The 23,925-nt window shown below is 32.7% G+C and overlaps 1 protein-coding gene across 3 annotated transcripts in view; it reads right to left on the reverse strand.

The window, feature by feature from the left end:
* LOC118184571 (diuretic hormone receptor-like) overlaps positions 1-22,079 on the reverse strand; it is a 413,066-nt gene extending 390,987 nt beyond the window's left edge. The window contains exons 1-2 of one of the 3 annotated variants that reach the window (XM_085819143.1): positions 21,941-22,051; positions 18,367-18,489 (exon numbers count right to left, since the gene is read on the reverse strand). The gene's annotated coding sequence lies outside the window, so the exon portion shown is untranslated. Of the gene's footprint in view, positions 1-18,366; positions 18,490-21,940 lie in introns of all 3 variants that reach the window. The other 2 variants (XM_085819142.1, XM_085819141.1) reach the window with 2 other exon arrangements.
* Positions 22,080-23,925: the final 1,846 nt, after the last annotated feature.

The following is a 23,925-nucleotide window of genomic DNA, read 5'->3' on the forward strand; positions in this document are numbered from 1 at the left end:
AAAACGAAGCGATGAGAAAGAATCTTTTGTAATTATTAGAACAATATTATTCACTATCTACCTGAATTTTCAAGCGCATTAATCTGGAGAATAATAATAGCAATATACTTGCATTTTCAAACGGATTAATATACAATATGGCTACGAAAATGAAATTAGGATTCAAACGGATTAATATACTTTTTCAAACGGATTAATATACAATGTGGCTACGAAAATGAAATTAGGATTCAAAACAAAATGAACTAATTGTAAATAGAAGAAGGAAGAAACATCATTTAAAATAAGGAAACTAAATTTTAAATGTCAGGAAAACCTCAAACAATATTTTTGAATTCAAGATCGCGAAACAATCGTTTAGAACGTTTCCGTTTTTGATGGAGCTTCATATGGCAGGTTGCATCTTCTGATAATACTATGATCTCCCGCACTTTGTTCTTTTTGTATTTTTAAAAATTTTTGACTCTGATAGATGGTTTGTAATCTTTCTATTATTCCATAGTAAACATACTGAACGCTTTTAGACAAAGCCTGGTTTATCTTCAGCCCAATTAATCCACCTTTGTTAATAAGGAGTTAACTGTAATTCTAGAATTATCAATATTCAGTACTGGGGATGAAACATGTAAATTTATAAATTTGTATACAGTTTGAATTTTCAACAAAAATTATAAAATATTTCATTGCATAGTTTTCACATTGAATTTTGATTTAAAGTCAAATATACATAATAAGAAACCATAAAAATACTCAACAGTCATAAACACAATTTTTCATCTTCACATAATCCGAAAAACTCCAGGTGTAAACCCTCCACTTCACTGTCATTCGCACTTAGAGAATCGTCGACATAAGTCTCGTCAGAAATAATATTTTTTGACATTTTCTGAAGATAATAGAGATATTCTTGAAGTATTTCTTTGAAAGCAAGAAATCTCGTTGGATTACAACCCATCCGATTAGAAGACTTCGGTACCTTTTTCTTTCTTTTAATTGTAACTGAGGATACAAGACAAAATTTCTTCTTTTACGCCATCAATGTTGATTTTCGAGAGGTAAAAATGACGAGTAAACATCTCGTAACAGATTTTTACAGTTTGGAGCTAGATCTAAAAAATTTATACATTTGAGATAAATTTTGAATTTTTATTTTGCAGGTTTTTTTTTCCTGTAAACATAAACTTGGACATGGAAAAGCCAATGTGGCAGCTCTATTCCGAATCCATTTTATAAATATGTTGCTAAAACGTTCTTCCTCAACAACAGATGTCCATTTCGCCAAGCACGATTGCAACAAGAAGTTGAAAATTGCAAACTGATCCTAATTCTTGCAAATTTCTCGTCGATATTATTATTGCGTGATTGCGGATAACTCAATCATGAGCAGGAATGGGCATGAGCAATTCGGATAGATTCATTCAGGTTAATTGATTAAGGCAAAGCGACTCGATGGATATCTGCTTATGGAATGTATGCCTTCGTGGAGCATTTATTAACAGAAACTAGATCGCATTCAGGTTACACATGGGAAAATTACAAAACCTCTCACAGGGCCAAGGATTCGAACTCATAAAGAAAAATAATATGATCTGTGTAAGTACATTTTGTTCACGTTTATCTTTTTTATAAGTACATTTAAGAAATCTGATAGCTTGTGGTCAACGATTGTTTACATTTTGAAGGTATGAGACACAATCTGTGAAAGAACAGACAAGTATACCCCTAGCTAACATCTCTGTTCAACGGTTTTGGTTCTTGAAAATTGATAACTAAGACTAGATTGCTTGCGGTACGACCTTTATGTATCTAACAAATATAAATACATCTGAAAGAAGTTGATACAGAAAAAAACTGCTAAAAGTGATGTTTCATGAAAGATTTCATGAAAGTTTTGTAATTCCTTTTTATTTTGAACATTTAACTAGAAAACTGCACAGTGAAATAAAAGATATGTATAAAATTATTAGACACTATAAACAAAATACCGAAGCTACTTTTATCAAATATCATTAATTCCTCAAAATTAATTTCAAAATAAATAAGTAGTTCTAACGTCTTCTTTTACTAATTCTGATATGTATTATGCGTATGAGGGAATGATTTATAATTGTGAATGATTCAAAACATGTTTGATCAAGTCTACATAATTTAGACTTCGCATATGACATAAAATGAATATCTGGCACGTTGTTCTTCCCTTCTATTTGCATTTTGAGGCTACGTTATTTTGAAAGACTTCAGGAATTTAAAAATATTTTTAATTCAGATAATTACCCAAGGAACAAAGCAAATTTCTTTTGTTATGAAATACCAAAAATTATTATTAATAAATAAAAATTAGTATTACTAGCCCAAAAGTTATTATTATTATTATATGCTATTACTACTAAAGTATAGTTATTTTTGTTTTCAGTTAATTAAAAAATACCATAAAATCATTCATATAAGCTTCTTAGTTCTTTACCCACAATTATTTATCTTGGAACTCATTAAAAATTAATAATCGATTGTTCAATTTTAAGTGATTTTTATGTAGAAAATATGCAAAGATACATTTATGTTATTCGAAAGCAATCTAACCAATAAATTTCTTGTTTCAAAATGTAAATTCTGAATTGAAGAATTTTCCAAATAAATTAATTAAAGTACTATATCTACATTCTTAACAAGCTCATCGAACAACAGATGAAATCAGTCTCGTTTTGCAAAGAATAGTTATCATTGAAAACTTTCGGCAAGCCATTTGATTTTTCTGAGTAGAAAACATGAAAATCAACTATAATCATGTCAATATTCGAGCAGGATGTGTTAACCACTCATATCACGATAGTCCGAAATAGGAAATGCGAGAGTACCTTACATTACATAGTACCTTACATTGAAACAGCGACTGGGGAAGGACAGAAAATTCAGTCGACCAAATCCGGGAGGATGATTTATTGTCCATCACATTTAAATTTCGCCACTATTGTAGACATAATTAGACGTTTCAGTTACATGGAAAATTAACGATGCCTTCTACAGGATCCGGAAGACGGATTATTAATTGCTAGCTATACGTGCTAACCATTTACAACACCACATCACGGTGAGGGAATGTGGTAATTCCTTAATACTTAATTAATGAATCTCGTACATAATCATACTCCATATAAGAAGCATGAAGAATTTGAGTTCGAGATAAGAAACTGGTAGTGAGACTTAATGTGGCTCAACAGCCACTGATGTATTATTCAGTGTTTGAAAAACATATATTCTATTTTTATATTTTTTCTTTACACAGAATTTGTTTGAAAGAATAGAAACATATTAAGTTTTTATTTTTATATTTTTTCTTTACATAGAATTTGTTTGAAAGAATAGAAAAATATTAAGTTTTTATGTATCTCTAACTGTAGTGATGATAAATGATTTGTTTCCTGAATTCACATGATAAATTCTAAGAGCTATTTTCTAAAATAAATGGCAACGGTTGCTAAAAAACCGCTCATCCAATAAAGCTTTATTCCAGCCTTTTGAAATAAAGCAGTGAGGCATGAACTTTTATTTAAAATGTATTCATTGAAAATCATTTAGAAATCACAGTTTAAGTTGCTTATTTTTTGTTTCTTTGGCATTAAAGAAAAGACCGTTTTTTATGGCACGTAAATATAAAATATATTTAAAATGATTTATTAACGTATTTTCAATTATATTGCGTGAAATGTGTATCAAATACATCAAATGAAAATAAAATTCCCGCATATCTGAGCCGCTATACAAATCATATATGCAGCATTAATTAAAAACTGCTTAAATATTCCCCTTGTTTCTGAAGTTCGTGGCCTAGATAGAAATTAATCGTCAGCTTTCCAAACCGAAGTTAAACGCCTAATGGAATATAAGTTGAAAATTTTCATTCCATTCATTTTTTAACCAGCTGAAATTTCATTCCTGCACTTCCTAAAACGGAACCATCGTGAATACCATCTAATTAATTAGAACCACTTTAGCTATGCAAATGACACTTTCAGATGAATTTTAACTGCTTTTAGTTCATTATGAAGTTGTCCGACCCTTAAAACTTGGGCAATGTGCCAACTTGGGAATAGAATGTATAAATTGTGCTTGTCCCTTTTGTATCAAATTATACAAGTGTTTCTCGTTTCGTTATGATTACAAGCATAATATGTCGCATTATTTTGCAGCAGAGATAAAGCTGAACGTCCACCTGATGTTGATTGAACAAAGTGAAGATTAATGAAATTTATTCACATCACAATAAAGGAATTGACAGTAATCGTTTGAAAGCAAAGGAAATAAAAGTTATCTTCAGAGCAATCTTTCATTTTCGCCATTCATAGTTTAATAAAATATACTTTTTTATTTGTATACTTCGTAAAATTCTACACTATAATTATATCAGCATGTCTGTTCTTAAAAAATATTCGTATAAAATGCATTTTTATTTTTTCCCCAAAGGGGCAGTTAATTTCGTTTTGGCATTTTGCGTCGGTTCAGTATAAATGTCGGATCACTTTACAAATGATTGCCACCAAATATTAGAGCCCCGAGATATATTTAAAGAAATTAAGCAATGAATAATCTGCATGAATGTATGTATGTTTCTCACACTGTGAGAAAACAACGGTACCTACAGACATCAAATTTTGAATAACATAGTCCTCCACCGGATAAGTGCATCCGGAAGCCCTAATTTGGAATTTGTTTTATGATCTCTTTTATATGTTGTCAAACAAAGAGTTTCTAATTAACAACCTCAACGATTTCAAAGAGAACAATGGCAACACTGTACAAAATAAATAAATAAATAAATAAATAAAATTTTTATCTCAAGCACGCAAGACTGTGTATCGTAAATTCTAAAGATATGCTGTTTTAAATATTTTGTGATATTGCTGTTGAATTTAATTGTATCGTTTAAGTGGGAAGAACATGATATTTAATAAGTAAAGCGTTAAAAAGAACATTAAAAACTCCCCTTTAGGGGTTTTGAAAAATCTGAAAGCTATAATACATCCTATCTCTAGAAAGTTCGACGAAGTGCGAGGGGTGTACAAGCATTAATATGAACAAATACATCCTAGCACTTCTATCTCAGAAAAAAGGGGGGAAACGTTAATTACTCATTCCTTTCAAACGGGAGTATCATGCTCTCACTCGCATAAGACTGTTTCGACTGTTTCACTCTAACGTTAAGAATCAGCTGTGGTAATTTTATAGAAGCAATTGTAACCGCCTTCGTTTAATTACTAAACCATACACCTCAAATGCCATGCAACTGGGTTGCATTCCTTTTGCTGGTATATTATTAGCATATAAGTACTAAATGGGAGAGTTAACAAAGAAAATATGCAGTTTTGTTTCATTATAATGAGAAACAAAGTGGTAAGAAGGGGGAGATTAAACTCGTATTACAAAAGTTACGCTGAGAGTGATGGGTTTAGAAATGAAGAAAAAAAATGACTTACAGTGAAACTTTCCTTGAAACAAGATTATGATAATTGTCCGGAATAGTGCTCAAGAAGAGAATCCAATTATTTAGAAAATCGTGAAAATCTGACCCGCCTGATTTAAATATAGAGCTACTATAAATAATTTATCGGATCCGAGAGTACGATATTTTAAAAAATATGTCACCTGTAATAACTCATATATATAAAAAAACACGCCAGATTTTTATCCTAAACTAGAAATGTTCTATATGTGCTAAATTGATCATAGGAAATATATTAAAGAGTACTCAGATTTGATCCGTACCTTTTCTAATATTGCCTTGACAACGGGATTCTTTAGTGGCTGAATGGGTAAGACCTTGGAATACTGATAACTCGAATAAGGTTTGAAATATAGCGAACGGGCATGCTGTATGATGGTTTCCCATAGTGTAAACTGCATACAAAAGAAGTTCTGTAATGAAAGGCTTAGACAAATGCTTCACTTCACACTACCAGGTAGTCCTATTGGGGTTTACTGTAATTAAATAATGCAATTCAATTTTAAAAAATGATCAGAACAACTCCGATGCGTTTCCTGAGCTTTATTAGTGTTACCTGGAGCGAAATATGCACAAAAGCATAGTTCTTAACATACCTCCAAAAGAAGTTATGCACATTACAACAAAGGACTTGGACGCGTCCCTGTAATATGACTAGCAGGTCGCATATATAATATTTATAGTCTGTGAAGAAAACTTAGTGGGTTTCCGTTTCGTTTACACATAAAATACTGCCCTATGTGTGAAATTTTTAAAAACAAATTAATTTTAAACCCGATGCATAATTTACAGTAGCCCAGTAACATTTAATGGGATTGCAACAGAACTGCGACCAAGATGTTGATGGATATTATAATCATCCAGCCGAATATTCGGTAATTTAAATACATAATAAATAAAAAAAGAAAAATCTAAAAGGACTCAGATTTTAACGGTCGCCCGAAAGTTTTTATTAAGGTTTTTTTCATGCTTTTTCTGAGCTTACAGTCTACCAGTCTGATGTTGCACTAATTTCTGATAATCCATTTCTTTTTTGTCATTTTAGCTTTATTTTTAAGCACCATTTTCTTCGCGCTTTCATAATATGAATTCAACTGAAAAATTACAAAAATTTTAAAAGCAGCATGCGTTTAGAATTCCCGAAAGAGTTTTAAAGTGCTGGTATAAATTTTTCTTTTTTATTCAGTCTTTTCTCAGTTTATCATGTCAATGTACAGTTTTCTCAGTAAGATGGCTTGCAAACTTTTTTTGTCTTTTTATTATTGACGTCTTGTGCGTTGAATTTATTAATGCAATATTATGTTCTTTCCACATAACATTCATTTCAACAGTATATAAGGTATTTCTCCCGCCTTTCTAGCATGCTCCGTGGTGTGGTAGTCTGCACACTGGAAAACCTTTCGGATTTTTTTTTTATTTAATTTCTTTAAAAGTAATACAGGGCAATAATATTTCGTGACTACAAATTGAAAAGTGACATGCCGCCATATCCGGCTTCTAGACTAATAGGCCATTTACCCTAACGCTCTTTTAGGCTAAAAAACAGTATTCCCTTTTTAAGTTTCAAGTCTTTTATTGAATTTTATCACTTAACAATATAAAGACAAAATGCTTTTTAATTCAAAACAACGAAATAAAAACTGCATTTTAAGACAATTAGTTGATTTTACAAAGTGACCAAACTTTTCAATGATGTTGTTTCAAAATTGTTATCTGAAAAATTGTTATTACAATAGTATTTGTTCAACACCTTTTAGCAAATCTTTTTCATAGAGTGTATATGATAGTAGCTAGTCTAAAAATATTTTCGTTACTATTTCAAAAAAATAAATAAATAAATAAATAAGATAAATTTCTGCATTCATTTTCCAAGACTTAAATAAATAATGATACTTCTGTGTATATAATTAAAAAGTATTTAGGCATAAAAAGGTATTCAGAATTTTAAATTTCATTACTTTGAGATTTAACACTATTTAATCAGCTTTCAGTTTTTAGAGAGTTTTAACCAAAATATCGTTTTCATTAATAGAAATAAATGTTTTTTTAGTTTCTTTATCGTAGCCTTGATGTTTATAGAAAAGTTTTCCATGTCTACATGCTAAGTACTTGCCTTCTACGTTTCCAACATCAAGTAGTTTACAATGGTTTGTTGATTGATTTTGAGGATCAATTTATTGCTATTTTGATTGGAATGACTTGTGAAATTACTGGTTTTGACGATCTTATTTCTTTAGCGATTTCTTCAAAAAGTGCAAATACGTATGAACAATTTCAATCAGTGCCGCCCAGACGCGAAAGTGGTTAGTGTATCTGACTGCCGTACCGAAAGGCCCGGGTTCAAATCCTGGAAAAGCATTGATGTAAATTGTCTGTCCCTTCATAAGAGGCAACGGTAGCTCACCTATCAGGCGCCTCCATAATAAAGTGACCATCGCTTTTGGCCTTAGAATGGCCAATGTTTATAGTAGTCGTCATTAGCAAAAAATTTCAATCAGTAACCATTGTTTCCCGGAAAAATCTTGGACATTCATTCCTTCATCAGCATATAAAGATACATTTAATGTACTGTAAAAGTGTCACCCATGAATCATGTTTTAAGTAATTTTTACGTAATGAAAATAATAAGCTAAAACAAAAGTTCATCTAAACTACTCAGTAGTAAAAATATTTTACATGAGATTTACGGGTTCAAATTCATTATAAAATTTTAATTAATTACAAGTTTCACAAAACTTAATTCATGAGCAGATACGACTGCTGAACCTGATAATGCGAAATGAGTTCGAACTGGGCTGTCGCAGCGTGAATATGAGTCTGTTTCTCTCAGAAAGTTTTACCGAAGACATCATTTTCTTTAAAATGACAACCCTAGTGTGCTTTGCCATTAATAAATCCATAATGAATCGTAATATAATATAATTATCACTTATACATAATCAAAATTTAAAGATATTTAACGATTCTTCTTTCCCAGAACATTTTACATATTTCCTTCAAAAGTTCAACTCACTATCGAATCCTAAGAATCTGGCTGATTGCATGGGCGTTTTTGAATTGTTCTCTGTGTATAATGTAAAACCAAATCAGTTTTTGCCTTGCAGTTGTCATACGGCTGGCAACAATTCATTGATTTAATGTGACATTCTTTCATCTTGCCGTTAGTCTTTAGCTCGGTGTCTCCAGAATTTTCGTACTGTTACATTACCCTATCTTATTACGCTTTTATTAGCTTTAGGAGATTTCTCTAAGTATTACGATATACGATTAATCTATACAAGATGCGAGTCACCCTGCCTAGTATATAACTAGTAGTTTCCAGAATTTTGCCATTAGACTGATACAAAATCTTTATCCTTTAAATCATAATTGCATTTTTCATCAAAATTCCCTGATTTATTGATTTAAGATATATTTGTAAATAATTTATACTTTATGTTATCCTTTCAATGTTTATCTTTGACGTCTTTGAGATTCCTACCAGAGTTGGAAGTCCTGTGCACTAAATTTTTCACGATGTGCAGCAAAAAGCAACTACAAATTTTAATCATATCTTCTAACCATTATACTGTATGTGTACAATAAATTAGATTCTGCTATTTATTTTTCTTCCTGGGGTAGTAATTTTAAAGTGGGTTATACCTTCTTTTCTGGATGAAAATAAATACAGTGCAATAAATTTCATTAGTCGTACTTAGTGTTTACTGTAACAGTTTCCCTATAAAATATGTTATATCATTTCCCAGAAAACATTCTAATAAAAATAATTTACTCACTTGCATTTGAAATGAACTTTTCTAGCTTGACCAAAAATATGGGAATTATAATCATCAGTCAAATTATCAACACCGTTCTTATGCTGCTAGTTCTTTTCCGAAACAAATTTGATTTGAAACTTCACAAGAAACGAGTTCCCATTAAGGGCTTCCACACGTTCTCCTCTTAATGCTCTATCATTTGAAGCGTTTCTGTATTCTGTTTCCTCTTCCTGATAGAAGCCGCAGAGAAATTGCAAAGAAAGACATCTTTTTATGGCACCACACTTAAATAAATTCTATTACTTTGGTACAAAGAATGCCGATATGCATCATTCATTTATTTCAAAGTGATACCAGTTGGATGAAACTTTTACAAAAGACAGCAGTGTGATGTATGCTGCAGAATCAATATGAAGATGTAACCTGTCAAAAAATTTTTAAAGCCTCTGCGAAAACACGATCTATAAAATGCTTTCATATTTTTATAATGAATAATGCTCTGGAAAACATTTCATCCTTTGTAAATCTGCAAAGAATCTACTACACTGATAAAATAACAATAAAACTCCTCACTGCTACAACAATATAACCCTTTTATCTTGTTTAACTTATTCCTTTTGTTTACGACAGTTTCGAGTACGAATAATAATTATAGCTTCTAATTCTCTTCTTTAAATTTATAATTTTTAATAAACTAACGTTGATCACTTTGAGTTTTCAAAGTCATTACGCTCTTCTTGAAGCAGAAACGTGAAAATTGTGCAGTGTCATCGAGGCACTTGAATTATGGACCTTTCAAATCGGCGTTGAGTAAGCTTCAATGACATCCTGAAGGCATACGGAAAGGAAGGAGAAAATACCTTATATACTGCCTCTTTTAAAGGGCCAGTGAAGATTAGGAGACTTAGTCCCCAAATCCCGGTGGTGACGAATTATCGTCCACCACTTTTTAGTTCGGGCACCACTTGCCGAACTAAAGTTTTTTTTAAAAGCAGGAGACGTGAAAAATGTGAAATGCTCTCGACGGGACTCGAATCCTGGACCTCGAATACGCTTCAAGTATGCTTCATTACACCATGAAGGCATGTCAAAAAGAGGGGTAATACCTTATATACAATGCTGATGACATAACAAACTAAAGCTCAAAACATCAGTTTTATAGCAATTTTCTAATGTGTGTCTTTCAACATGAGATCATGATAGTAGCATCTAGTTTTGACTGAAACGTAGTAAAATTATAAATTACAATAATTTTTCCTCTGTAGAAAATATCTAATCCTGGGACTGCATATGCTGGAATCTCCCATCAATGCAATACATTTTCTCTTTTTATTATTTTTTAAAGCTTTTGAGTTATTTTAAATCAGTTGTAAACGAAAATCTTTTACGCACTGGTCAATATTTTTATTACAGACATAAAGCATCCACTGTTTATGATACAGTTGACTGTGACTGCTATGTGCAGACTTGCTAAATATAAGAGATTTTAGATGTGTTGCTACGAAATTTAGAAATTATAGAAGATAAAAATTTAAGGCGATTGATGAATCTCGGCACCAAATTTTCGACCCACTTTCAAAGTTAGCGAAACTTTCTGCACACAACAATTCGAAAAAAATCTACAAACTTTCATAGCATTCTCCAGCTACAAAACTAACTTTCCTACTACCACTTACCTGGAATGGAAAGAGGAAGTGCTCAGCGACTTCAGAAGACGAATTGAAGCACCAGTACTTAATAGGACACATAATAAGGAAGATTTAGAAAGTGAAACTTTTAAAGGATCTGTTCACCATTACGAAAATAGACAAAGCCAGTAACAACTTTAGCATTATTTGAAAGGCTTTTTACTACAATCTGACCAAAAAAGAACTCCGCAGTTACACATCATAAAGTTAAAACTACGGCGAATATCCTGCAAAAACGTTTCACTGCAATTCGTCGGAGACTTAAAATTACTGCAAATAAATTTTAAAACAGACTTTCTAACCTTTATGCATTGCTTAAATTTCACAAAACACCTGTCAAATTTCGATTCATAGCTAACGGGACCAGAAATTATATGAAAGAAATAGACTACGTTTCCTAAAATACTTTTAAAAGTTGTCTACTTTGTTAAAGATGAACAGAGGCAAGACCACAATTTCGACTGGATAATAAGTAATAACGAACTGATACTAGAAGCACTTTACGCTTTAAGGATTGATAATATTTTCTGTTACGATTTCGAGAATTTACACACAGCTCTTCCTTTACAAGAAGTTTTCTTTTCTTACACTTTCAAAACCTTATTAATTTACCAGACCTATTTCCACAAGTTATTACTGTTATTTCTGTCTCCCAGTCGGTATAGTGGTCAGGGAAGCTAACTGCGATGTTTAAGGACCTGGGTTCGAATCCCGGAGAAGGCATGGTTGTAACTGTCCGTCCCTTCATAGGAAGAGCGATGGTGGCCCACCTATTAGGTGCCTCCATAATAAAGAGACCACCAAATCCGGCCTTGTATATATTAATGGACTGGGTTACATTTGTAATTGTTCACAATCTGCCATTGGAAAAAAAATTATTGTTATTTCCAAAGAAGAGTAGCAGTTGTATTTAAAAAGTATTCTGTTTAATACCTACATCGTATTTAATAACGCTTTTTTTAAACAAATCAACGGTATCCCGATGGAGACTAGCACGATTTCAGCGAACTTTAATTTGTACCTTTTCACCAAGAAATTTCATTTCCAATAACAGTTATCTCAAGAACATATTACTCTATCATTTACAGATATATGGATGGACATTCAACAACTACAATCAAATAGAATAAAATGGCATTTATCCTTCATGTTTGAAACTAAATAAAACTAACTTTCAACAAGGAGATATTAATTACCTAGATTTACAAATTATCAATTTTAAAGATATTAAAATTTACGACAAAAGAAGATATTTTGATATCCCTACTATAAAACTCATCCATTGGTACTCCAATGTTTCCAAAAGAGTAATACTTAATACCATACATACTCAACTCATTAGAATAAAAGATATTTGCAACAACGTAGAATACTTACAAGAAGAAATCACTAAGTAACTATTCTCTTAGAAAATAAAACACCTCTATTCAAAATTTCTATAACTTTAAAGAAAGCTGGTATTAACTACTTTTTTTCATTTCTCATCTAAAGAAATATTATAATTATTACTTATATTAAAGATCTTGTATTTTGTCCTTTTAATTATTTTTACTATTTTTATATACTGGCTCTCTATGATTTTGTAAATTTAATAATTGGCAAACCTAGCTGTTACTAAATGGGGTTTCTAGTTTCTAATGCGCATTGTACTCCAATTACGTGAAGATTTTTATCTTTTATAACATATACTTTTTTTCTTTTCCGCAACTTTAAGCCAGTACTGTTTTCGTGCTCTAAGACTTTACACAGAGCAGCTTCTTTTAGAAGTTTCTTACGCCACCATTTTGGGGTGACGATCACACCCTCTTCATTGGTAATAATTTTTAGAGACTGCACCCCACCATTGACACCCCGCAAAGTTTAACAGGGTAGGACATTTTGAACACATATACATAAACACTTAGTTTTGCTATTGGACACTTTGAATCTTATCAGTTTTTCCAAGAATTACAAAATTTCGGCTTCTCCAGACCAGTTTGAATTCTACTTTCTTTAGCAAAAACACCGGTGGCTATATCTAAAGTGGTTCCAGACACCAGGGTACCTGGGTATTACTAACCCTACCCCTCATCGAACAAATTATAGTATAGTTTCGAATATATGTGAATTATAACTGAATGCATTAACGAACATATCTTAAAATGTTGTGGATATACATAATTATCAGGTAATGGTACATAATTTTTTAAAAGCATATCTCCTAACGGTAACTTAAAGCAATAATCTGGATAGAAAGCCAGTCAAGCACAGAAGCTGTAGAGTGGTAGAGCTGGAAAGAGAACATAGACAAACATGGCAAAACAAAAGAGGTAAGTGCGCTACTTTGCTGCCTCTAAACTGACAACATGCATGATATATAATACAATAACAGTACAGAAATTTGTAGATTATATATGTATAATAATAATCAGTCATTACACACAGAAATTAAGGTAGGTTAACACACATAATGGCCCGCGGGCGCTTAATATTCATAGGATTATTTACATCATAGTTATACTTAGTTATCGCAGGATTGTCAATAGTCTCCTGCTTGTCATAAAAATTCCGCGATAGGCGGCTTTAATAATCCTTGAGTTTCTCAAGTTTTAAATCCTTGTGGAGCTGTCTATTCCTAACATACCAGGGGGTATTGCAAATTTGTCTAATTGCCCCATTCTGGGCTGCTTGCAGTCTTTTTCTAAGTGATTTACAAGAGTATGCCCATACCGGGCAGGCATAACTCAGAATGGGGCGTAACATAGATTTGTAAATGTGCAACTTGTTATCTATAGATAGAACGCAGTTTCGAGCAATTAAGGGGAAGAGTGAAGCTTTACTAGCTCGAAACTTCTTGATAATATTTGTAATGTGTGGGTTCCATGTAAGAGATTTAGTGAGGATCAGCCCAAGATAAGGGACCTGCTTGACCCACGGGATGCTTTCTCCATACATTTGCAGGCAGACTGGAAATTTCTTTTTTGTTGTAAACAATATAGCATATGTTTTTTCAACATTAACCTTAAACCTCCACTTGACAAGCCAAGCCTCTAATGCCTGGATGTGTTCTTGTAAGTGTTGTATAGCTGAACCAACAAATGCGCTTTGTGTAAGGATCGCAGTGTCGTCTGCATACATTGCGAGTGTCGTGTTGGGTGTAGTGGGTATGTCGTTCACATAAATGTTGAATAGAGGGGGGCCCAAAAGGGACCCTTGCGGTACGCCAGCCCTTATAGGGCGGCTGGTGGATAATGTGCCAGAAACGTGAACGACAAAGTGTCTAAATGTTAGGTAGGATTTGATCGTGTTAGTGATGTAGCCTGGTAACCCCAGGTTGTGTAACTTGCATGTGAGGGCATCTAGCCACACACGGTCGAAGGCCTTAGCAATGTCTAGAAACAGACCACCAGTCACTCTTCTTCTTTGTAAACCATCACTGATCATCTCTACAACTCTATAAAGCTGATGGGTGGTTGAGTGCTTCTGACGAAAACCGAATTGGTATGGAATGATGACCTTATACTCCTCCAGATATTTATTCAATCTGCTCAGTATTATTGCCTCCATTAGTTTACTGACAGAGCTCAGGAGGCTGATGGGACGGTAGGACTCAGGTGCAGTGGCTGGTTTGTGAGGTTTCAGTATTGGCGTAATTTGAGCAGTTTTCCAACATGCCGGAAAGTGTTGCCACTGTAAGATGCAGTTAGCCAGCTTGGTGAAATAATATATGGTCTTTGGTGGAAAATTCTTGATCATCTGGTTGGAAATACCATCCAACCCAGGGCTCTTTTTCCTTCTCAGCCTTTTGATGTAACTGCAGACCCCCGACGGCATGACTAAGATTATGTTGTCGGTGTATGGGCTTGTTGTGTAATTGTGATGAAAGTCAGCAAGAAGCTGATCTGTGTTGTTGTCTGAAATGTTGTTCATACAGAAATGAGATTCCAGATGCTGCGCTAAAAGTTCTGCCTTCTCAGCTCCAGTGTAGTGGATCCTTTGAGGCCCGTTAAGGGGCGGAATGGACTTGTAGCATTTTTTATACCTTTTCACAGCTTTCCATAATGAGCTATCCTCACAGGAAAGTGATTCCAGGTAGCTGGTCCAGCGATCTTGTGCAAGTTTGTTTGTAAGAGGCTTTACTGCCTCACACAGTTGGTTGAAGTGCTGTTTGTCTTGTGGGTGCCTTGTTCTCTGGTACTGCCTTCTGGCTGCATTCCTTTGTTTTAACAATAGACGTAACTCTAATGGTTTGAAGGCTTTCTCAGGTTTAACCTCTATCCTTGCTTTCTCATAAGCAGATTGAACTTGGCAGGTGAATTCCTTAACCAAACAATCAATGTCATCCCCCGAACGTATCGTTGGAATCGTGTACTGAATGTTGGTTAGAGCTTTGGCAAAAATTTGCCAGTCGGTGCGAAAGGCTCTTCTGCCTGTTGTAGTAAAACTGCTGAGGTCCAGAATAATTCTGACCGGATTATGATCAGATGACAATTCATCCAGCACAAAAACATCCAGCGGACTGCTGGTGTTTCTGAGCAGGAAGAAGTCAATTATTGCAGCTGACCCAGCAGCATACCGTGTTGGGGTTTTTAGAACTGTTATATTAAATCGAGCCGAACCGGCTAAACTGTAAATTAATTTGCCTGTAGCATTTGAGGTGTAACAGTTCCACGCGCGGTGTCGTGCATTTAAGTCTCCACCTATGACAATATGTATTCCAAGTGTGAGTAACGTCTCAAGGTCTGCCTGAACAGCAGCCATTGGTTTCATTGGTGGTATATAGGTGGAAAAAACGTGTATGTTATGTTAGTGTCTGTTGTGATGCAGATAGCTGTGGCCTCAATGACCGAAAGCTGTGTATTGTTACATGATTATGGGGGATGCAGCATTTGATAAGGAGCGCTGTTCCTCCTCCTCTTGGTCGTAAAGCATTGGCACTTCTATTAGATCTGTAGGTGTTATAATTCGCAACATTAATTGGTATTTTTGGGTCAAGCTTGTGTTCCTGTAGGAAAAGTAAGTCGGGGGCGTGCTCATTTACAAACTCCCTGAGTTCATTGATTTTACGATACAATCCGTTCGCATTCCAAGTAATTATGCTTAAATATCTATATACAGTACAATTCATAAATAAGCAGTTAAAGAAGAACTGAAAACATCATCTAACACGTTAAACAAGATGAACAGTTTATCAATAGTGTTCTCCGTTGCCCTTAACTCAGGCATTACTACGGAGATTTTTTGCTAAAACAGTAACAAAGGAAGTTCCTTTGAACATGTCAAAAATTTCTTTAAACACTTTAAAAATATCCTTAAAAGCATTAACATTGCTGCTACTTGCAGCCACATCAGTCCTGTTGTTATTTACAGTTCTAGTACTAACATGATTAACACTATTTACATTTTTTACAACATCTTGTTTTGCTACGGAAGCCGCAGCAAGGTTAACAGTTGAACCTTTGGCCACACTGGCGTAGCTTCGGCCGGGGGCCACCATAGCAGAATGAGGCGCACTGGGTGCCTTGACATCAGCATTTTTAACATTATTTGTACTAGCTGACTTAACGCCAGCCGTGCGTCGTACTGGAAATTTAGGACAACCACGGTAATGTGCCGTGTGCCCTGATTGCAAACAATTACAGCAAATTGGCGTTTCTAATTTTTCAACATTACACATAGTAGTTTTATGTGCACCCGCGCATTTTACGCAGCGGGGCTGCAATTTGCAATTCTCACTAGAGTGGTGGAAGTGTTAGCAGTTGTGACACTGCACAACACCTCCACGCACCTTGTATGGGTGTACTTCTACATAAAAACATAATATTTTATTTACATCATAAATGCTTTGCACCCCTGGTATGTTTTTAGCAAGAAGACAGTTTGGTCATCTTATGAGTTCAGTTAGATTATGCGTAGAAGGTTGTCTTAAGATTTCAGTAAGTTTGCGTTTTTCAATTTTTTTCAATTATTGTTACAAACAGGTTTTCAGTTTTTAGCTGTTCAAGGCTCACATTTAACTTTTTATATTTATAGAAAGCTATATGTACAGTTTTTCGTTTTCTTGGTATTAAAACCTTAGTTTAGCATAATCGGGGAACTCCCAAGTTTTCAGTTTTGCTTAAATGACTATTAGTTTTGCTCTTTATTTATACTTGCTGAATTTCGGATTAGCATATATTGGTTTTACACCAATTTTTTTTTTTTTTTTTTTTTTTTTTTTTTTTTTTTTAAATTTTAATGTATATCATGTAAAGTTCTGTGTTTTTTAATTGCCATTTAATTCAATTTTCCCTGATGAGTTCTGAATTGGAGTTTCAATAAAAGGAGATTCATTTTTATTTGTATAATTTTGCATATTTTCCTTTCGCATTTTTATTTTTCGAGTTTGTTTTAATATGAATTCATTAATTGGATTTGTTTGATATTGTATTAAACCATTTATAGACGGTCGCAGTTATTATATTATAGAGGAAATGCCTTGCTTTTATTCCAGTTTATAATAAATTTAGATGCTTTAAGTTTATTCTACTTCAATCCTGCAGCTTTAGAGTAGAATAGGTTTACACAATTTATACATATATAAATTCAAAATAAAGAAATTATTTTGCTAATAATTCGAAATAAAATAATTATTGGTGTTTTTGTAATTAACGATTTTTGTTAGCAGATTGTTTTAAACAAGGAGATTGAAATTACTACTTAAATACTAATTTAAATTCTGACTAATTTTTTTTTCATTCATAGTTTTAAATTGAATTTTTATTCCTTGGAGACTGGTATATGGAAAAATTTCTTAGTATAAATTATTATGAATTATATATATATACAGAGAGAAAGAGAGCATTCTTCGATTTTATGAGCTTACCTCCTAATAAATACATGCGAACAAAAAATATCGTAAATCGAAAATACATTTAATACATCAAACATATTCTACATCACAGTCTAATCTATCTTAAACATGTTCAAAATATTTAAAAGAATTGAAATAGCCTACTCGGGGAAAATATTTTAACACTATAATTTTAAATGTCTCATTTAATTTGTGACTATCGGAATTAAAAATTGTGAATACTAAATGGTTGCACAGGTACTTGTTAACGTATAACGTACATAAAATAGGCCCATTAGCGGCCGAGCGGTAAAGTAGCTGAACACTGGTAGTTCGGTCCGAGGTTCGAATCCCGCGAACGGGCTGGCTGCATGGTCGTTTTCGTGGTTTTCTTCATGTGTAACGTGTATACGAGCCAGTTTCCCTTAGAAAGTCCTCCACGAAGGCATCCCTCCTCTTAGGCAGATAGCCCTCGAGGCTTTGCCATAATCACACACACACACGAGTACATAAAATAGAAATACATTAGGCCTGATGAATGTTTAAAGCAATGCATCTCAGTTCAATGCTGAAGAAAGCTTAGTTGCTGAAAATCGTAAAGTGAAAACTCACTCATTTTCCTTTCTACTGAAGTTTGAGAATAGCTACCACAGTCAACGTTGGCATCATCATTTAGTGAAAGTTTGGGAAGCATTATTATTCTTCAGTATGGTACCAAACTTATACCAAGGAATTCTAAAAAAGGTTTAGTTTATTTTAATTTAAATTTTTATTAAAGCATACTTTAAAAACAATATTGCAGGGGAAAAAATCAAATTTATATTTATTTCCGATCTGAAATCAAAAATTTGGTACCTTTAGGAAATATTTGTATGTTGGTAATTCGAAAATATTTGCAACGAAATATAAATTTTCAGATTGACATTTATTTTAAATAACGGTAATATGTTTAATTAATCATTAAATAAACAACTTACTTTAATTAAAACTAAAAATAAACAAATTATGGAAAATTCCTAAGTTTTCAGAGGAAGTTTTCCAAATAGCACAAAACATAAAAATAATAACAACCTGGTCTATTTCTTTTATTTATAATTTTTTTGTATATAAATAATTATGAACTTCTTCAATTTTACTTCCTCGTATGCTGCGATGTTATCGTACCGTATTTCACATTGATTATATGGGGAAAGTCTAAATTCGAGATTTATTAGGTTATTTTTAAAGCAGGAATGATGACAAATGAGCAACGTCCTCGCCGGGAATAGAACCACAGATGTCTGGTATACGCGCCCAGCGTGCTAACCACTACACTGCGAAGGCATGCTAAGAAGGTGAAAGAAATACCTTATACGGTTTCCACTAGCTGCGTATATTTCCGAGCCATCGTAAAACTAACCAAATGTGGGGATATGTGTTCTGAGATAGTTTTTGGAGCGACTGCGTGTTGTATGGCAACCCTCTTGACATTGAAAAATCTTTCGCTGGAGCACGTTGGTTCGCGTCTGTGTCTGAGAAGATAGGGGTGGGGGAAGATAAACTGGTGGAAGTTGTTGAATTGAAGTTCGGCAAAAAGAAATATCATTGTGGCCATCCTGTTGAGGGGCAGTGGGTGTTTGGAGGAGTGAAAAGAGGGTCTGGGAGATTATTTTTAATGGCAGTGCATGATAGAAGTAGGGATTTGTGATTTTATTCTTTGTGAACCATAGTATGAATTTTCTAGATAGTGTGTCTGGCTGTCATATAAATACGATAGTGATTACGTGTCGGCATGTTGGTATTTCTGCTGTTTGAAAAAGCATTAATTCATGGTAAGTGCATTTTATTTTATTCTTGTTCTTATTTTGTAGAATGTCATGCTCATTGTTTTTTTAGAATGAATTTCTGTCGTTATTGTTTTTTTTAATTGTTTGAAATTTATTTTAGTTTATTTTGTTGATTAGTGCGTAGTGTCTAGATTGTGCAATTCGTAGATGTTTTTTAAAGTTGAAAAAGAACGCTGTGTACATGGTATTCTATGAAATTTATTGTTGTTATGTTAATTTATTAAAGCGAGGTGTGAGTAGTTCGTAGATTCGTTCGTTGCCTAAATTGTGCAATTCGTAGATTTTTTTTTAAAGTTTAAACAGTATGCTGTGTACATATTCTTTGAAATTTATTGTTGTTATGTTAATTTATTAAAGCGAGGTGTGCGTAGTTCGTAGATTCCTTCGCTGCCTATATTTTGCAATTCTTAGATATTTTTTAAGTTAAAACATATCGCTGTGTACATGGATTCTTGTCAAGTATTTTTGGTTAGAAACTTTACGTTTTTGCTATCTAAATTTTTTGTTTTTGTTTTGGATTTTTAGCTTAAATTGTGTGTTCAAAACGTGGTTTTTGCATGTGCGAAAACCGCGTTTTTGGAGACATTTAGGCTTAAAGTTCGAAATGTCGACAAAAAATTTAAATAGTAAAATGGAGCTGTGAAGTTTCTCGCCAAAAATGTTTGGCGAGAAATGTGGCCACTCGAGGGCGCATATCAGAGTAGTTCCCAAATTTCTTTTACAAATACCCCATCAACTTCCGTCCTGGACAGAAAACATCACTTTTGCAAAATCGATTAATGAACTATAGATATATAAGTTCCACAAGCTTTATAAATTCTGTTATATTCCTTCATATCATCTCTTTACGTACTGTTTGTGTCTTCCATGTTCACTTTTAATGTGTTATTCAACACATTAAAAGTGTTCAATAACTGATAAAGCTGATACAGACTGTTCTTAAATTGTAGAAAATAGAATTGGAACGGCTCCTAAATTTTGTCGAACCGAATAATGAAATATTTTCGATTCTCTCGAATCTTATGAATCATGAATCATTCAAACAAATATAATAAGAATCAAAAGAAAAAGACAATTTTTTATCAGTAATAAAGGTTTTTAATTACAGCGATACTTTAAACCTCTATTTAATCAAAAGGCAAATTAAAAATGCAATTTTTAAAAGTACACTTAGTAAAAAAATGGAAATGAAATGTACTTCAAAGAAACACCTAATTAAAAATCTCGAGTTTATCTTCGAAAAGCAATTTGCCAAAAATATATTTATAATATTTCAAATGTTTTAAGATTTTTCAGAATATTTTTTAATTAAAGCGAGTATAGAGCGGTAGAAGTACTTCAAGAATTACAAGAAATAAATGTTAGACGTGTATACAAAATTCTCTCTAAATATCTTAATTTAAATTTAATATTACTACACTATTTGCAATATTTTGAATTAAAACGTTTAACCGTTTCTAAGACAGACGTGGAATGATTCGAATGAAGAAACAGTGCGGAGATTCGAGTTTTGGAATGCCATATCCTTTTCGAGATTTACGGAATTCAATGATTCGAATGTCCTAGTAGAACTTGTAGAACACTTAATAATCAACTGCAAACAATTTAAATTAAATCAATTAAAAGAAACATTTTGGAAGTTAAAATAAATAGAACAAAAGGCAATACAATGTTCTGTAGTACAGGTAAGTGGTGATCTTGCGCTGAGGAAAATAACAACAAAAATGATATAATATTTTAAAAAATCTTTAGCTTTGTTAATGGTTGTATTATGTTTTCATTTGTAATACACATGGGATTAATTTTTCCCCAAGACAAAATTTAGAAGCAATTAATCGAGTATCATATTTCCAGATTATTAAAGATAAGTTATCATTAATAGAGCTGTTTATTAGCAGTAATGTTTAAAATGATATTTTTCTTGAAAGTTTCCCGAAGAAGTAAAACACGTGAGTGTATTATGAGCCTACTTACATGGATTAAAATTGTTTTCAGCTGTTTTTAAATTTTAAAAATATTTTTCTTCTAATTCTTCAAAACTATGCGTACAAAATATAATAGAAAATGCACAATACTAGAAAAGCGCTTTAATGTATTTCTTAATTTACCAAAATAATTTATTATTTATTACATAAACTGAATTTAACAAATGAAGAAAAAGCAGAGACCTAAAATCATTTCCCTTTCACTCGAAAATGCTAGCTCAAAAGTACCAAATAATTCAGCACTGAAGTTTTAAAAATTATTTTCCACTAAATAATATATTCTTACTGAACTAAATGATTGATTTTGGGCGAAAAGTTTTACTAAAAATTATTTGCAAACTCTAAAGGCAGGAAAAATAAATGCAGTTAACATACCCATTCCTGAAGCTGTTTACCTTCCGTCAGTGGCATGAATCCACAAAGAAAAAAGTTTGAACATAACTTAGAATTCAGCGTTCGAACGAGCTGTCCCGTCAAAACCAACAACTCGAACAAAATCTGTTGGAAGTTCTCCCAACTCTCTTTGATGAGGGTTTATTTCTAGCATGAAAACCTACGGTAGCAGCGCCATCTTTTATCGGAAGGTCGAAACTTGCACATAAAAATGAAAAGCATGATTTTGACAGTATTCATTAATCTAAAATCAACAATTTTACTGTATTTTATTGTACAAGTAAATCACTTTTAATTTTAAGTTATGTTCAAAAATTAATTTCGATGCCTCATCCTGTGAAACATACACATGGTAGTCAGTGTTACATTATTAGTCCAAAGGGATTTGAATCCCGAAGGACTATTAGTTTCGTTTTGGCATTTTGCGTCGGACGGATAAATGTCGGTTCACTTTTCAAACTGTTGCCATAAAATGTTAGAGTCCTGCATTATATTTGAAGAAATTAAGTAATGAAAATCTGCGTAAATGTATGCATATTTCTCACATTGTCATAAAATAACGGTACATAGAGTCATCGAATTTTGAATAACGTAATCCTCCAACGAATATGAGCATGTGGAAGACCAAATTTGAAATTTGAAATTTCTTTTATGATCGATTTCCTATTTTTAAAAACTTTGACGAATTTTTGATTAACAAACTCAAGGATTTCAAAGCGAGCAATGGCAACGTTGTGCAGAAAAAAACATTTTTATCTCCAGTGCGTGAGTCTCTGTATCGGAAATTCTAAAGATATGCTCGTTTTAAAACTATTTTGCGATATTGCTGTTGCACTGGATCTTATGGTTTAAGTGCGAGGAACATGATATTTAATAAAGAAAGGTAACACACAAAATGTTAAAAAACGCCCCTTTGGACGTAATTTAAAATCTGAAACATTTCAGATTTTTTTTTTAATTTTTTTTTTATATATATATATTAAATATCCCAAACGTTCAACTCATTGCATAGAGCATTAAGGAGCGGAGCACTACACAAAATGTTTAATAAAATATACCAAACTCAAATTTGTATTCACAGAACTCGAATACAGTGTAAAATTATAGCATTTAAACTTTTTTTTTTTTTTTTTTTACTTTTGCTATCAGCATTACAGTAAACGTAGAAGCTGCAATACTGTAAAGGATACCTAGACGTCTTAGAAAACAGCTAACAGTTTTCAGGAACGTTTTTAATATGCACTAAATTTAATATGACTTTATTTTCATTGTAATATATTAATGTAATTATTAATGCAATTAACTACTTTAAAAAAAATCTGAAATTTTTCAGATTTTAAATTACGTCCAAAGGGGCGTTTTTTTAACGTTTTGAGTGTTACCTTTATTTATTAAATATCATGTTCTTTGCATTTAAACCATAAAATTCAGTTCAAGAGCAATATCGCAAAATAATGTTAAATTAAGCATATCTTTAGAATTTCCGATATACACAGTCTCGCGAGCTGGAGATAAAAGTATTTTTTTTCTATATAACGTTGCCATTTCTCGCTTTTAAAGCATTGAGTTTGTAAATCAAAAATTCGTTAAAGTTTTACAAAATATAAAATCTATAATAAAACAAATTCCAAATTTGGGATTTCAGATGCCCATATTCGCAAGTAGGATTTCGTCATTCAAAATTCGATGGCTCTATGTACCATTGTTTTATCACAATGCGAGAAATAGACAATCATTTATGCAGATTTTTCATTATTTAATTTCTTCAAATATAATGCAGGACTCTAACATTTTGTGGCAACAGTTTGAAAAGTGAACCGACGTTTATGAGTCCGACGCAAAATGCCAAAACGAAAGCAATAGTCCTTCGGGACTGAAATCCCTTTGGACTAATAATAATTATTATTCCCGTGTTTTCTTGTAGCGTGATGGCCAGTACATCCGGTTAGTATTTAGGAGACCTCAAA

Source organism: Stegodyphus dumicola, chromosome 6 (assembly GCF_044657685.1).
Source record: "Stegodyphus dumicola isolate Sdum_Otavi_A_Nest chromosome 6, ASM4465768v1".
NCBI lineage: Eukaryota > Metazoa > Arthropoda > Arachnida > Araneae > Eresidae > Stegodyphus > Stegodyphus dumicola.